The sequence below is a fragment of the Dipodomys spectabilis genome, unplaced genomic scaffold (genome assembly GCF_019054845.1).
Source record: "Dipodomys spectabilis isolate Male_0828 unplaced genomic scaffold, ASM1905484v1 ptg000015l, whole genome shotgun sequence".
NCBI classification, from domain to species: Eukaryota; Metazoa; Chordata; class Mammalia; order Rodentia; family Heteromyidae; genus Dipodomys; species Dipodomys spectabilis.
This window is the reverse complement of record NW_024870692.1, coordinates 6,445,570-6,461,368: the sequence shown is the minus strand read 5'-3', so window position 1 is coordinate 6,461,368 and position 15,799 is coordinate 6,445,570.

Below are 15,799 nucleotides of genomic sequence, written 5' to 3'. Positions count from 1 at the left end.
CTATAGGCACTGCAGATAAATAACCAGAATGGTGAGATAAAAGTCTGACAGACTCTTCTGAGAGCTGTGTTCATCTGCTAAAATTGTTACAGTGAAATACGACAGACTGGGAGACTTACCAACAAAAATTGATTTTCTCACAGTTCTGGAAGGTGAGTCCAAGGTCAAGATGTTTGCAGGAATGATTTCTCCTGAGATTCCTCTTCTTTGCTGGGGATGGCTGCCTTTCTGCTTGCCCTCTCATGGCCTTTTTTCTATATGTGCTTATCCCTGATTTCATTCTCTTCTTACAAGAACATCAGTCCCATCCAATCAGAACAACACCTGTAAGATCTCTATTTATTTATTTATTTTTAAATTTCATGAAAGGTTCTATGAAATGCATTCGTATTGAGAGTTAGAACTTCAACATTCACATTTGTAAGGACAAAATCACATAATATTCTATAATTAAGTATATATCATGACCTAATTCATGTCATTATCACAGACAAAAGGAACTCTATTCTTCCCCAAACAATCTTAAGACATTTCAGCATCAACTTTAAATCTGAGGTCTCATCTCTTCATCAAAACTCAGTATGAGGGAGCCTTGAGCTATGGCACATGCCGCAATAGAATTTCTCTCCAGCTACAAACTTGAATTCATCTGTGAAGCCACATAGATTATGTGCCTTCAAAATGCAATGATGGGATAGTTTCCATGTCAAAAGTAAGAAATTGAAAGTAACTGATGGTCTTAGGCAAATTCCAAAGCTAGGAAGACAAGCAAAGTTAAATCTTGAGACTCATCTTCTTTAAGTGGACTCTCTGTCCTCCATGCTACTGGGGCACTGACCAGTGTTACTCTCATAGAAGCCATGTTCAACATCACATACACTTCATTATTTGTTGTTTCGTGGTGGTGGTGTTGTTGGTCTTAGCGTCTGAAATTGTGGCTTGAGTGCTGTCCTTAAGCGTTTCTGCTCAAGGCTGGTACTCTACCATTTAACGACAGCTCTACATGTACTAATCTTTCTGTGAGATGGTTAAGTTCGAACATGATCAGTAATGTGTACTTAATGTCATGGATGACTAAGTTTCAAGATGTTATGACTGAGTAGTTGATGTTATTATATTTTAAAGAGAAAAGAATACAGTGAAGAAGATAAAAATGAAAATTTGAATATCTTCAGTAGCAAATGAACCTGAAACAGAATAGTAGATCATTCCCAGGGAAAAGGGGGACCTAATAAAACATAGAGATTTGGGAAGTCTCAGCAGTGGAAAGCAGCTGAACCTGGTTGTGAATCCAATTGAAAATAGACAAGGAGATGTGAGGAAAACAGTTCCTGATGTATTCTCATGTTTTCTCACAAGGAACTTCAAGACAAAGGAGGATTTGGTTTCAGAATGCCTTATATTCTCATGGAAGCCAAATATTACTAGTCAACAACGAACTGGAAGCAACTTTATTTGTGTGTGAAATTTATTTTTTAAATAAGTCTTGAGACTACTTATTAATGGGGCAGTTGTTTCTTTGAGGATTTGTTATTGGGGGATTTAATTATTTGAGTTCTAATTAGATACAAGACCCTTGTCTGTTGTATAGTTAGTGAATATCTTCTCCCAGTACATGGGCTTTCTATTGATCTTACTAGCTATGTCTTTTGCTATTCAGAAGCGCTGCAGTTTCATGCAATCCCATTTGTCCAACCTTTCTTTAATTTGCTGTGTTTCTGGTTCTTTCTTAAGAAAATATCAGCCTATACCAAGGAGCCCTAGAGTTTCTCCTATTCCTTTCTGTAATGTTTTCTGGGTGTCTGCTTTGACTTCAAGGTCTTTGGTCCATTTGAAGTTGATTCTGGTGCAGGGCCTGGTGCAGGATCTAATTTTAGTTTTCTACAGGTACTTAACCAATTTTTCCAGCACCAATTACTGAAGAAGCTGTCTTTCAATTCCATTCTACTTTTTGGTTCCTTTATCAAAGATTAGGTGGCTATGGGTCTGTGATGTCCAATAGACACTTGAAGAAATGCTCAAATTCTCTGGCCATAAAAGAAATGCAAGTCAAAACAGCATTGAGATTCCATCTCACTATAATCACCAAATCTAATAACAATAGATGTGGGAGGGGATGTAGCCAAAAAGGAGCCCTACTGCATTGTTGATGTGAATGTAAACTTGTTCAACCACTTTGGAAAGCAGTGTGGCAGTTCCTCAAAAGACTCCACATAAATCTCCCCTATGATCCAGCAATCCCACTTTTGGGCATTTACACAAATGACCACAAACAAGGCAACACTAAAGCTACCAGCACAACTTTGTTTATCGCAGCATTATTTACCATAGCTAGGATATGGAACCAACCCAGATTCTCCTCAGTAGATGAATGGATCAAGAAAATGTGATATATATATTTTTTCATACACACACAATGAAATTCCATACTTCCATCATAAATAAAGATACCACTCCATTTGTTATGAAATGGAAAGACTTGGAAAAAAATCATATTAAGTGAAGTAAGCCAGACCCAAATAAATATAGGTCCCATGGTTTCTCTCATTTGCAATAATTAGTATACATCTAGGATAATTTTATCAGTGGAACAGAAAAGCTCAAAAGCTATGTACATATGACCATATAAGATGATGCTAAGCGAAATAAATCCCAAGATATGAACACAAGAGGTCTTTCTTTGTGATTTTTTTTTCCTTTTGTATGTTCTTCCCCCTATGGTATATCCCCTGTTATCATTGTACTTGGCTTTGGTAACCTAATTTGTGGAGGGGAAGACAGTAATAAAAAGCTGAAACAAGGACACAGGATGGCCCATTGCAACAATGATACCCAAAAGACACTATATTGGAAATGAACTTTACAACTTCTAGGGGGAGAAGAGTGAGGGAGGTGGGGGAGGAAATGGATAATGGGAGAACAACAAAGGAGGGGGTAACAATGCTCGACAAGCAATGTACTCATTACCTAACTCATATAACCCCTTTGTACAGAATTTTTACAATAAAATAATTTTTAAATAAGTTTTTATATTAAAAAACTGTACAGAGGGGTTACAGTTATATGAGCAAGGTAATGAGTACATTTCTTACCAAGCATTGTTGCCTCCTCCTTTGTTTTTTCCCTACTATTCCTTCCCTCCCACCTCCTCAACTACACTCCTCCTCCCCTCTTCCACCTAATTTGTAAAGTTTTTTTTAAAAAATTAAAAAACACCATTCTATTATATATATATATATAAAGTAAGATAAACTTATTTTCATATGGATTATCCCAAAGATAGAATATAGACCATTTTCTGAAACTTTTTGTGAATAATCCAAGAATCTTATATAAAATCCATAAACCTCAAAACTGCTTTCAAGAGTGATTGAACAAGTTTATATCCCCACCAACAGCGTAGTAGCATTCTCTTTTAGCCACATCCCTGCTACCATCTTCCCTATGAGCCAGCAATTCCACTACTGAGCATTTATTCAATAGATCCACAACAAGGCCACACTAAAGCTACGAGCACAACCATGTTCATTGCAGCATTGTTTACAATAACCAAGATATGGAATCAATCTGGATGCCCCTCAGTGGATGAATGCATCATGAAAATTTGGTATATAAACACAATGGAACTCTATGCTTCCATTAGAAAGAATAGCATAGCCCCATTCATAAGGAAATGGAATGACTTGGAAAAAATTACATTAACTGAAATAAACCAGACCCAAAGAAACATAGGTTGCCTGGTTTTCCTCATTTGTTGTAACTAAAATGTGCCTATCAATCCATGAACAAACACACTGGATGAAAAAAGAAAATACAGGAAGTGGCACTGTAGCTCAAAAGTGGTAGAGCACTAGCTTTGAGTTGAAGAGCTGAGAGACAGCACTCAGGCCCAGAGTTCAAGGCCCACGACCGACAAAAAGAAAAAGAAAAAAGAAAATACACATGGACATGATAAATCAAAGGAGGATATTCTTAGGAGAGGATTACAAAGTCTCAATAATTATGTGTATATGATCAAATAAAATGATGTTTATTAAAATGAACTCCAAGAAATAAAAACAAGAGGGATTTTTTTTTTTATTTTGCCTTTTTCTCCCTCCTTTGTTGCTGTTTCTGTTTTCTGTACCTTTTGTCTTGTATGAAAATCTATCTATTTTGGGAAGAGTAATGAGAAACACAGAAGTAGTGGAACAAATGATGGACAAATGAAGCAGTGATACTCTACAACTTTGGTGGAGGGAGTCGGGGAACAAGATGGGAAGGGATGGAAAGGGGAAACAAAGGAGGAGGCAACAATGCTTGAGAAGAAATGTACTCATTACCTTGCCCATGTAATTATAACCTCTCTGTACAGTATTTTCACTATAAAAATTTTAAAAGAATTGCTCAATAAAGCATAATGCTTAAAATTTGGTCAGCTTTATTGATAAGCTCAGGATAGGTAAGCAATCAGTGAAACTACTAGGTGGAAAATGAATATTAATATGAAAATGTTCATGCTTATTGATGCAATACAATTTATCTATTTGCTAACCTTGATTATCACTAATATTATGAAATTTGATTTATCTTATTTTTTTTATTAATTTTAAGTAATTGTACAAAGAAGTTTCAGTTAACCTGTTGGTTTTTAAGTCCTAAGTATCTTGATCAATGTTTCATTTTTTTTTTTTATTTTATTTTATTTTGTTTGAAAACATACTGTACAGAGGGGTTACAATTACATGGGCAGGAAAATGCATACATTTCTTACCAAGCATTGCAGCCTCCTCCTTTGTTTACCCTTCACCTCCCTTCCCAGCCTCCCCCCTCCCCCCCACCCAATCATACCCCCCCTCCCTCCGCCCCACCGACATTGTAAAGCTGGTTTTGACATGATCAATGTTTCATTTTATATTGCAAAAAATATACATGAGAAGCTCTTCTCATTTGACTCCACCACTGAATCACATTAATAGACATTCCCCTACTATCACTATCTCAATTTGTATCTCTAAAAATAAAGATTAAGGAAACATGTAGCATCATTATGAGTCCATAATTTGTTACTAGTCTCAAATGCATATTTTCAGGTTTTCTTTTTGACTCAATTTTACTGCATTTGTATGAGTATATTGTTTTATGTTGACTCATCTCTTAAGTATATTTTAAAATATAAGTTACTCCTCCTCATTATCCTTCAAAACATTTAACTGCTAAAAGCATTGCTGTTTACTTTTCTATAGTGCTTTGCACAGTTTTGTACATGCTGGTGGTACATTTCTCATGTAAACCTGCTCAGGAATCTTCCCTGTATTTTCTGTAAAATGACAGCTGATCTAGACTTGAGTCCATCTGATTAATTCAATAATGACTAGACAAGTTCATGGATGAAGCTATGCAACTCTTTGTCACAGATCATGGGGAATTTCTTACAATGGTTTGGTGTGGTTAATATTAATCAGTGAGTTTAGGTGGTGTAAATCTTATCCATCCAGTATTAAATTCTCATTAACTTCTCACAAATGATACTAATGACCATTAATAATACATTATTTGAATAAAGGTTTAAAAATAGTCATATTTTTAATTGTGTCAGTTCTACAAGTATTAGCTTATTCTTCTATAGAAAAGAATGTTCTATAATTAAATATTTTGTCATGTAGGATATATTTGTGGGTTTCTACTTAATATTTATGACTTTAATAATTTTCAGAAAAATATTGCTACTATAGCAATTTCCAAAACCAATCACAAAGATACAAAATCCAGATTGCAGGAGAAAATATCTGTAGAATAAATTTCTCCAATTCCAACAAGTATAAAACTGAAAGAGGTAAAAAATAATAGAAGAGCAAGGAGAAGCTATAAGTTAAAAAAGAGTTAGTGACTTAGTGGTAGAGTACTTGCCTAGCATGCGTGAAGTCCTGGGGTCATTTGCTCAATACTGTATAAACTGAAAAAGTGCTGTGGCTTAAATAATAGAGCGCTTTCCTTGAGCACAGAGAGGCTCAAGGACAAGGACAGGGCCCAGTGCCCCGAGACCGGTCAGAGAGATAGACAGGAGAGAAAGAGAGAGGAGAGAGAGAGAGAGAGAGAGAGACAGAGACAGAGACAGAGACAGACAGAGAGAGAGGCAGAGAGAGAGAAAGAAAGAGAGAGAGAGGAGAGAGAGAAGAGAGAGGAGAGAGAGAGAGAGAGAGAGACAGACAGACAGACAGGCAGACAGGCAGACAGGCAGAATCTATCACCTAATTGTGATAGTTGAGTTTAACTTCATCCTTTATAAAATAAATTTAAGTATGACATTGAAAAATCAATTTGGAGGCAGCCTCTTCAGTAAATGGTGCTGGCAAAATTGGTTAATTACTTGTAGAAAATTAAAGCTAGATCCTTATGTATCACCCTGCACCAGAATCAACTCCAAAATGATCAAAGACCTCGGAGTCAAAGCAGACACTCTGAAAACATTACAGGATGGAATAGGAGAAACCCTAGGTCTCCTTGGCACAGGCAGAAATTTTCTTAATAGAGACCCAGAAACACAACAAATCAAAGAAAGGTTGGACAAATGGGATTGCATGAAATTGCAGAGCTTCTGCATGGCAAAGGACATAGCTAGCAAGATCAATAGAAAACCCACAGATTGGGAGATCTTCACTAGCCATACAATGGACAAGGGTCTCATACCTAAAATATACCTGGAACTCAAAAAATTGAATCCCCCAACAACAAATCCTCAAAGAAACAATTGCCCAATAAATAAGTGGACTTAAAGAGAAACTTCTCTGAAGAGGAAAGAAGGATGGTCAATAGACACATGAGGAAATGCTTAACATCTCTAGCCATAAAAGAAATGTAAATCAAAACAACATTGAGATACCACTTCACCCCAGTTAGAATGGCTATAATCAAGAACTCTAATAACAACAGATGCTAGAGGGGATGTAGACAGAAGGGAACACTACTACACTGTTGGTGGGAGTGTAAACTTGTTCAGCCACTTTTGAAAGTAGTATGGAGGTTCCTCAAAAAGAGTCCACATAGAGCTCCCCTATGACCTGGCAATCCCAATTTTGGGCATTTACCCAAGTGATCTCAAACAAGACCATACTAAAGCTACTAGCACAGCTATGTTTACAGCAGCAATTTTTACCATAGCTAAGATATGGAACCAACCCAGATGCCCCTCAGTAGATGAATGGATCAAGAAAACGTGGTATATATACACAATGGAATTCTATGCCTCCATCAGAAAGAATGACATTGCCCCATTTGTTAGGAAATGGAAAGACTTGGAAAAAAAATTATATTAAGTGAAGTAAGCCAGGCCCAAAGAAACATAGATCCCATGGTTTCCCTTATTTGCAATAACTAGTATATGTCTGAGACAAGCAGAAACGGTCAGATAAATTGATGTTAGGCAAAATGAATCCCAAGATAAGGACTCAAATGGTTTTTCTTTCTTGCTATTGTTTCTAACATAAGATGATTTCTTTGTTGCTTTGTATTTCCCTCCCCCACGGTATAATCCCTGTTTTCACTGTATTTGATGCTGGTATAATTTGTGGAGGGGAAGGGAAATAACAAATTTTTTAAATACGGACACAGGTGGACCCATTGTAACAATGTGATGTACAAGACGTTATGTCGAAAAACAAACTTTACAACTTTGGCCGGTGGAGGGAAGAGGCGGCTTTTGGGAGCTGGGGGTGGGAGATGGGAAGGGAGGGGAAGGGGAAACAAAGGAGGAAGCAACAATGCTTGATAAGAAATGTACTCATTACCTTGCCCATGAAATTATAACTCCTCTGTATGGTATTTTCACAATTAAAAAAAAAAAGAATAGAAGCAGCTTAGCTATTTGAGATAAAAAGAAATAAAATAATTAGCTGCATATTATAAATAAGACTTGGCAAACTAAAGTTTGGCCCAGGATAGTTTAGATTCTCTAACATCTGGGATCTAATTACTGGAGAAAAATTAAAATGAGAACTAATTCAACAATTTTGTATACTATGATATTATTAAAATAAAATTATTGGAATGGAAAAAAAGAAAAATCAATTTGGCTGGGGCCCTCACAGAGCATGATAATGTTATTGATTAATTTTAGCTGTGATAATATTGTCTTATTTTTTCAGAGATATATACTACAATTTTATTTATTTAGTATCATTTTTGTCAGTACTGTGGTTTAAACTTGGGACTTGTGCTAAGTAAGTGCTCTTCTATTTGAGTTATAATCCCAGACCTATTGCTTTAGTTTGTTTTGCAGGTAGAGTCACACATTTTTTTTCTTGGGCCAACCTTAGACTGCAATTCTCCTCCCCTTGCCTCCTAAAAAGTAGTTGGGATTATAGTCCAGCATCATCATTCTTTACCTGGAACGTTTATAAATGAATGAATATGGTGTCTGGAATTTTCTTTTTTAAAGATTTCATGGTATTTATTTTGACTCAAGTATCTGTGGACATTTATATACACACATGCACTAACATTAGTTCTCTCGACACATTGCCAGTGTTACCCCAACTCCAGGAGGTACTGCAGACGGGATTTGTAACTTTGCACTCATGAAGGAAGTCTTCTACCACTTGAGTCATACCCTGCCTTTTCTACTTTATTTTTTGAAGAAAGTCTCATTCTCTTCACCCAGGGCCAGCCTCAGACTGTGATTTTCCTACTACACCTCCCAATCAGGGGATACAAATTTCCATCTTGGAGATTCACTAATCTCTGCCTGTTGAGGACCTGGTATTTCAGACATGAACCACTATCATCTAGTGCCAGCAAATGTTTTTAGTAAATAGCAGCAATTGCAAATATAGCGAGGTAAGTATTTTGTAGTTTTGGTTTACATTTCTCTGATAGCTAATGATATTGAGCCTTTTTAATGTACATATTGTCCACTTGCATACTTTCTTTTGGAAAGCTTTATTTCAGATTCCTGTGTTTTAATGTGCTTGATTTGTTGCTGTTGATTGTTGCTGCTATTAGTTTTTAAATTTTTTTTAGTTCTTCTGTATATTAAACCTATCTCAGATGAATAGCTGGCAAATGCTTTACCATTCTGTAATCTCTTCACTCAGTTGATTCTTTGTTATGTAGAAGCTTCAGTTTCATTTAATCCCATTTGCTTGGTTTTTGTTTTTGTTTTTTGTTTATTTGGAGTTGCCTAGAACAGCATAGCCTGTACCAAAACCTTGAAGTTTTTCACTAGTAATTTCAGAGTTTCAGGTATTATTTACATTCTTATTAATTATATTATTTTAAGTAGTTGTACAAAGGAGTTGTCATTCACAAAAGCAGTTCATAAATACAGTGTATGAAGATACCTCTTTTAACATTCTCATAGGTAATCAGAAGTTTTCCAAAGAAAATAAGCCATTTGAAAGACCAAAAGTTGCTTATCCAAAAGACAACCAACAGGGATAAAGGAAAAGGAAGTTAAGCAATATAAAAAATTCTAGCCATCAGAAAGAATGACAATTGACCCATTTGTTAGGAAATGGAAAGACTTGGAAAAAATTATATTAAGTGAAGTAAGCCAGGTCCAAAGAAACATAGGTCCCATGGTTTCCCTTATTTGCAATAACTAGTATATGTCTGAGACAAGCAGAAATGGTCAGATAAGTTGATGTTAAGTGAAATGAACCCCAAGATAAGGACTCAAATGGTTTTTCTTTCTTGCTATTGTTTCTAACATACTTATAAGATGATTGCTTTGTTGCTTGGTATGTCCTTGCACCACGGTATAACCCCTGTTTTCACTGTATTTGATGTTGGTATAATTTGTGGAGGGGAAGGGAAATAACAAATTGTTTAAACAAGGATACAGGTGGACCCATTGCAACAAGGAGATGTACAAGATGTTATGTTGAAAAATGAACTTTACAACTTTGGCGTGGGGAGGGGAGGGATGTGTGATGGGAAGAGATGGGAAGGGGAAACAAAGGAGGAGACAACAATGTTTGATAAGAAATATACTCATTACCTTGCTCATGTAATTGCAACCCCTCTGTACAGTATTTTCACAATTTTAAAAAATGGAAGAAAAAATTTCTAGCATCTAGACTTCCTTAAAATCCCTGGAGCTATTATAATTTCTCATATCATGACATATGAAGGCATAGAATATTCATCTGTTTTAAAAATTATCTTTTTCTTTGGAAAATATTCATATGAAAATTTACCATCAGAACCTGATAGAATGGATTAGGTGCATTGTATGAATGAAATGAATGGACATATCAGAAGGAAGACCCCTTGTACAACTTATATATGCCAAAAAATTTATTTTGATAAAAGAAACTATGCTAGAAAATGAGTGTATTTTATTGTTAAGAAATCACTGGAATCTTGCAATAATCAGAAAGGGAGAGTGAGGGCTGATTATTAGTTGCCTTAATGCTCAACTTATTCCATATTTGTTCTCTCTACACTGCAACTCTCAAGGCAGATTGGAACTCTAATTAGGGGACTTGCTTTCCTTTGATGTTGACGGCATCTCTTATTAGTATTAATGTATATGGAAGAGAGAATAGATCTTTAAATAATTTAAATACAGCTTTGTGTATTATGAATACAGACATATAAAAGATTTAATGATGTGACTTTTGCATATTTATACTATGTGCACATAAACACACACTCCATGTATTGTATATAACTATGTCTAAGGGACTAAATGGAGCTCATAAAACCTTGCCATTAATTATGTTGACAGAGGAAATATCCTTTTGTGTTTATTCATTCATTCCTAGAAATGGCTGCAGCTTCTCTTAACAATAATCTCCCTAATTTCCAAACCCCAGTCCCTTCAAAGACTCCTTAGCCTGTATTTCCAAAAGTGAAGGAGTACACATTTACAACCATAGCAATTTGGAAATAAATAATAGAAGCTTCAGTGGATGTCTTATATGTCAGAAGTATGAGAGTATACATTTCTGACTAAAAATGATTTAAAATAGTTGCCCTTTTCCATTTTTGTTGTGTTTTTTTTCAATAAATATTTGTGAGCTACAGCTCTAACCCTTCTTTGGATAGAAGTGGCCTACAGTGTGACTGTTGTTGCATTGTATTTGCAAGTCCTAAGTGGTGCTTGACATGGCAGTAAGAGCAGCCTGTCTGCCACTTCCCCAGTGAGAGGCACCATGATTTGGTTAATCAGAAGATGCAATTTTCTTATTATATTTTCTTATTATTAAACACCTTCTGTATTTGAATGCTCTAAATACATTAAATCTACACATTCTGGTTTTATATGAGGCTATTTTAACACCTAAATTATATCTTAAAGGACATTTCAGAAGCAGGAAGGAAAAATAACGCTAACTAGGCTTTTGCTGAAAAAGTCACAGAAATAAAGCTATAGGTAGAGATTTAAAGCCAGAGCAATTTAAATTTCCTATATTCCTACGTAATTTTTTTTTCTTTAGAAACCCATGTCCCTGAAAAGCAGCCCTGAAATAGTGTCAGTAAAGCTCCCTTTGTAGGACCCTCTACACAGGTCAAGGAATAAGCAATGCCAAGGGGCAAGGTCTTTGTTATGCATGAAGCCGCTGGCCATTTCAGAGCAGCTCTGGGTGTGAGCGAACCCAGTTGATGACAGATGGTGTGGCTGTCCTTGCAAATTTTTCACCTTAAAATGACAGCCTATGTGGAAAAACCTTCTAATCACTGGGGAAAGATAACTAAAATCCCCTTGATAATTTCAAAAAGAGAGAGAGAGAGAAACAGTTTTTATTTGAGGTATAGTTATGGGTTCTTTTGATATTTAAGAAAGCTTGGATGTTTGTAATGAAGAAAGGCAAAAGAAGAAAAATGTCTCAGTTCAAAGGGGAGTGTTCCCCTACACACAAAGCAATAAACAAGAGGGAAAGGATAATCAATATCCTTTCAGATTCTGCCTTGTAAAGTGCATACATTCTTGGTTTTGCTGTGCTTTTAAGTCTGTTAACCTTATACTACCATTTTTGAATGAACACATTTTGCTAACTACAAATGTCAATAGAAATGTCCAGGAAGATGTCTTAGATACATCTCAAGCCAGATGAATGATACAAAATAAAGCAATAAATTGTCTTAAATAGCTTGAATTGCTACCAATATATGGTTAGAAGCTTGCAGAATTCTTTCTCATTTTCCAGTCTGTTCTTACTGCATCTAGAAGGCTAAGCAGAGTGAGAGGAGAACTCTATACATCCAACACAGTAGTTTTTCTACTTTGCTCTGTATCCTTAAATTTTTAATTATGTATTTGTTCAAACTCATTTAGAAAAGATTACTAAAATTCTGAATGACAGGTTTTCTAGCCCCTATACACTATAGATTTCCAGTAGCAGACAGCACCATAAATTAAAATATATTAAAAAGGCTTGGTTAGTTCTGAATGCAAATGTTGTTTAGATTTTAATGAGAAAATCATAGTTGTCATTTCTTCTTCACTTCTAGCTTCATGTATTATAATTTTTTCCTATAATAAACTATGGTCTCAAAATAGAAGCCAAAGAGTGGAATGAATTCACAATGAAAGAATCAATAGTTCATTATTTTTTATTTAATTATTTGTATGTTCCTCTCATAACTTCATTAAAATAAGAAAACAAAATTAAAGCAGTAGTGAAATCAATCTATTAAGCTGTTGGTTTAAGTTCTTAAGGGAGATTTTACTTTAAGCATATGTAAGATGAATATCAATTTGTTCTTTATAAAATCTGAGGCAGTAAGAGAAGTTCATTGTTGATGGGCATGAGTGACCCTGATGCATATTCCAGATGACCAGTTTTATAAATTACTTTCCACCTTTGTTCATTAATGACCTCCATCACCAACCTCTTTAATAACTAAGCTCTACTTGTGGTCCTCTGTCACAATCACATTTCCTGAAATGTGGATGCAGTTCACTTATATTTCACAGTTGACTATTGTTTTTAGGAAATGTGCCCATGATTGAGTCAAGAAGCTAAATATGGAGGATCTGCATTTGATTATGTAAATGAAGAAAAAGGAAAGAAGGAAGGAATATAAATGAAGGAAAGAAGGAAGTAGTGAGGGACAAAGGGAGACAGGGAAGGAGAGAGGAGAGTGTGTGAGGGAAGGGAAATGAGAGGAACCAGAGTAAGAAAAGAAAGGAAAGGAAGATATGAGAATTTACTAGTGACACTTTAAGGCAGTAGCATTCTAGGTTGGTCCTTTTACCTTGCTTATTTAATATGACCATTTGTGATATTAAAAACAATAAAATATCATGAAAGTTGTCATAGTTCCCAAAGATACTCACCCCCTTTTTTTATCTCTATGTGGATAACTATGCTCAAGTGACAGAAAGACATTGACAGCTCAGATCTCTGTCAAAGATAAACTTTTTAGCTCATTGCTCTGTGCTAGCTCATTCCTCTATGTATGTATGCATGCATGTATGTATGTATTCATTTACTTCAATGGGCTTGTTATCTTTCCCATCAGTCTTTAGCCTTCTCTATCAACAATACTCTCTCTCTCTTCTCTCTCTCTCTCTCTCTCTCTCTCTCTCTCTCTCTCTCTCTCTCACACACACACACACACACACACACACATAGTTTTATTTTAGTTGTCAATCTGGTGCCTCTACTAGGGATTGAACTCATAGCCCTGCACTTGTTAGACAGGTTGTCTTCCACTTGATCTACAAGCCCATCTCTTTCTGCTTTAGTTATTTTAGGATGGTTTCTTAACGTTTGTACAGGGGCGAATCTCAACTTCAATCCTCCTATTTATGCTTCCTTTGTAGCTGGAATAACAGGCATGAACCACTGCACACAGCCTCATTGATAGTTTTAATGTTTTAAAAAGCTTTTTTGAAGTTTGTTAAAGTTGAAATGTACTATTTGGATTAATCTAATGCTCTGGGGTGTTTTTTGTGTACAGTATTTCTCAGAACTTCTAATATGCAGAAATAACTTGTAATAAAACTAAAACAATAATATGCAAAATTTTTAAAGCTTAATTGACCTTTGAGCTAGTTTCTTCCATTCTGAGAACAGCTCATTACATTAGGCTTGCTTTATAGGGTTAGTAAGATTAAATCACATTTGTTAAAGCACTTTGAAAATGGCAAAGCACAATAACAACAGGAAAAAATGTTCTTTTGGGACTAGCCATATAAAAAAACAGAGCATCTAACTTTATATGTTTATGACTTTTGTTTTGTATTTGGTGCTAATACTGGGGCTTGAACTCAGGGCCTAGGCACTGTTCCTAGACTTTTTTGCTAAAGGCTAATGCTCAACCACTTGAGCCACAGCTATATTTCCAGCATTTTTGTGTGTGGTTAATTGGAACTAAGAACCTCATGGATTTTCAGATCTCAGTAGCTAGAATTACACTCATAAATCACTGCTACCTTACCATTACTGAGCTTTGCAATGATCAAACCTGGGTATATTGTTTGACCTCTTTAAGCCTCACATTCATTATTTATAAAATGGAATAACCATAGCTCCTCTATCAGTTGTCAAGAAAACCAAATGAAATAATATGCTATAAAGTTTGAGTTAAACAAATATGATGTGAGTAATCATCCTCACTAAGCAATATTCTTTGGGGGTTTGACATTCAAGACACATTTAAGAGATGCTAAGGTTTCTTTCTAGCAAGATTTGTAATATATATCCATCTGCAATTACAAAAGAAAACCCTATCATATAGGTAATAGTTTGAGGATAAGAGCTAAGATATTTTCTAAAAATGACTGTATAGTACCATTCATAATGATTCTGGTTTTGTATAATTATTTAAGAGAAAACCCCTATTTAATAACATTGGAAAGCTACCTACATTGTATATATGACTGTTACAAAAGACTATGTAAGGAGAATAAATATTATTCCAATCAATCATTTAGATAACATATATGAGATTATATATTTCATGTTTGATATGTACGTTGGTTAACTTCCTTTCTCCCAAACCTATAGCAGACAGTAGAATGGCAACTTTCACTAGTAATGTTTTTTACACAGTGGTTAAAAAGTCTCCTTGGCAGCACTACCTTTGCATCTTCTTCTGCATTTAGTAGGATGTATACTGGAAAAAATGAACCCTAAGTTCCAGATAATGTACACATGAGAGAGCACACATGACTTGGTTAAGCAGCAACAACAATAACATAGGAGTGTAGATTTTCAGTCTTCCTTTTTTTTCTCCAAGGAGACATTTTATTGTCAAGTTATGTATATATCCACACAAGTTGATTAAATGTTTTCCTCTGCTACTTAAAAGGGCATTTCATCAGACTTTTCCACCGTAGGGACTGTAACCTTGTTCCTACAACAGAGAAAATCCCTCTGCTAGGTCTTCCCCAGAGGCGTCCCTTTCTTGTTAAAGTCTTGTAGCAAATGTCACCACATAAGACTTCAGACTTGCCTTGAACTCGCTCTAATCAGTGTCTCTTCTCTGTTACCCTTTAGACTTAACTTATGGGTTGTATCAGTTTCTTTGATTATATATTTCTGTTGTTTCTCCACTGGGCCCTTTGTTTTTGTAGCTACTTGAAACTTGATAGGTGTTTTCTATAAATCTGAAATAATAATATGTACCATAAGAAGCTTTCCTGAAGACTGACTAGACAAGGGCATAAGATTGTATTAGTGGTAACAAATTGCTCTACACATAAATGACTGTTTTTCCCATGTTCTTTTCCTTTTCAGACAGTCTTTCTCATAATGACAGGAGACTTTGCTTAGTGTTCAGGGCAGAGAAAGCTCAAGCTTGGTTAGAATTATAGTAAAAAAAAAAAACAAAAAAAAAACAACTCACTACATTTTACATGATACAT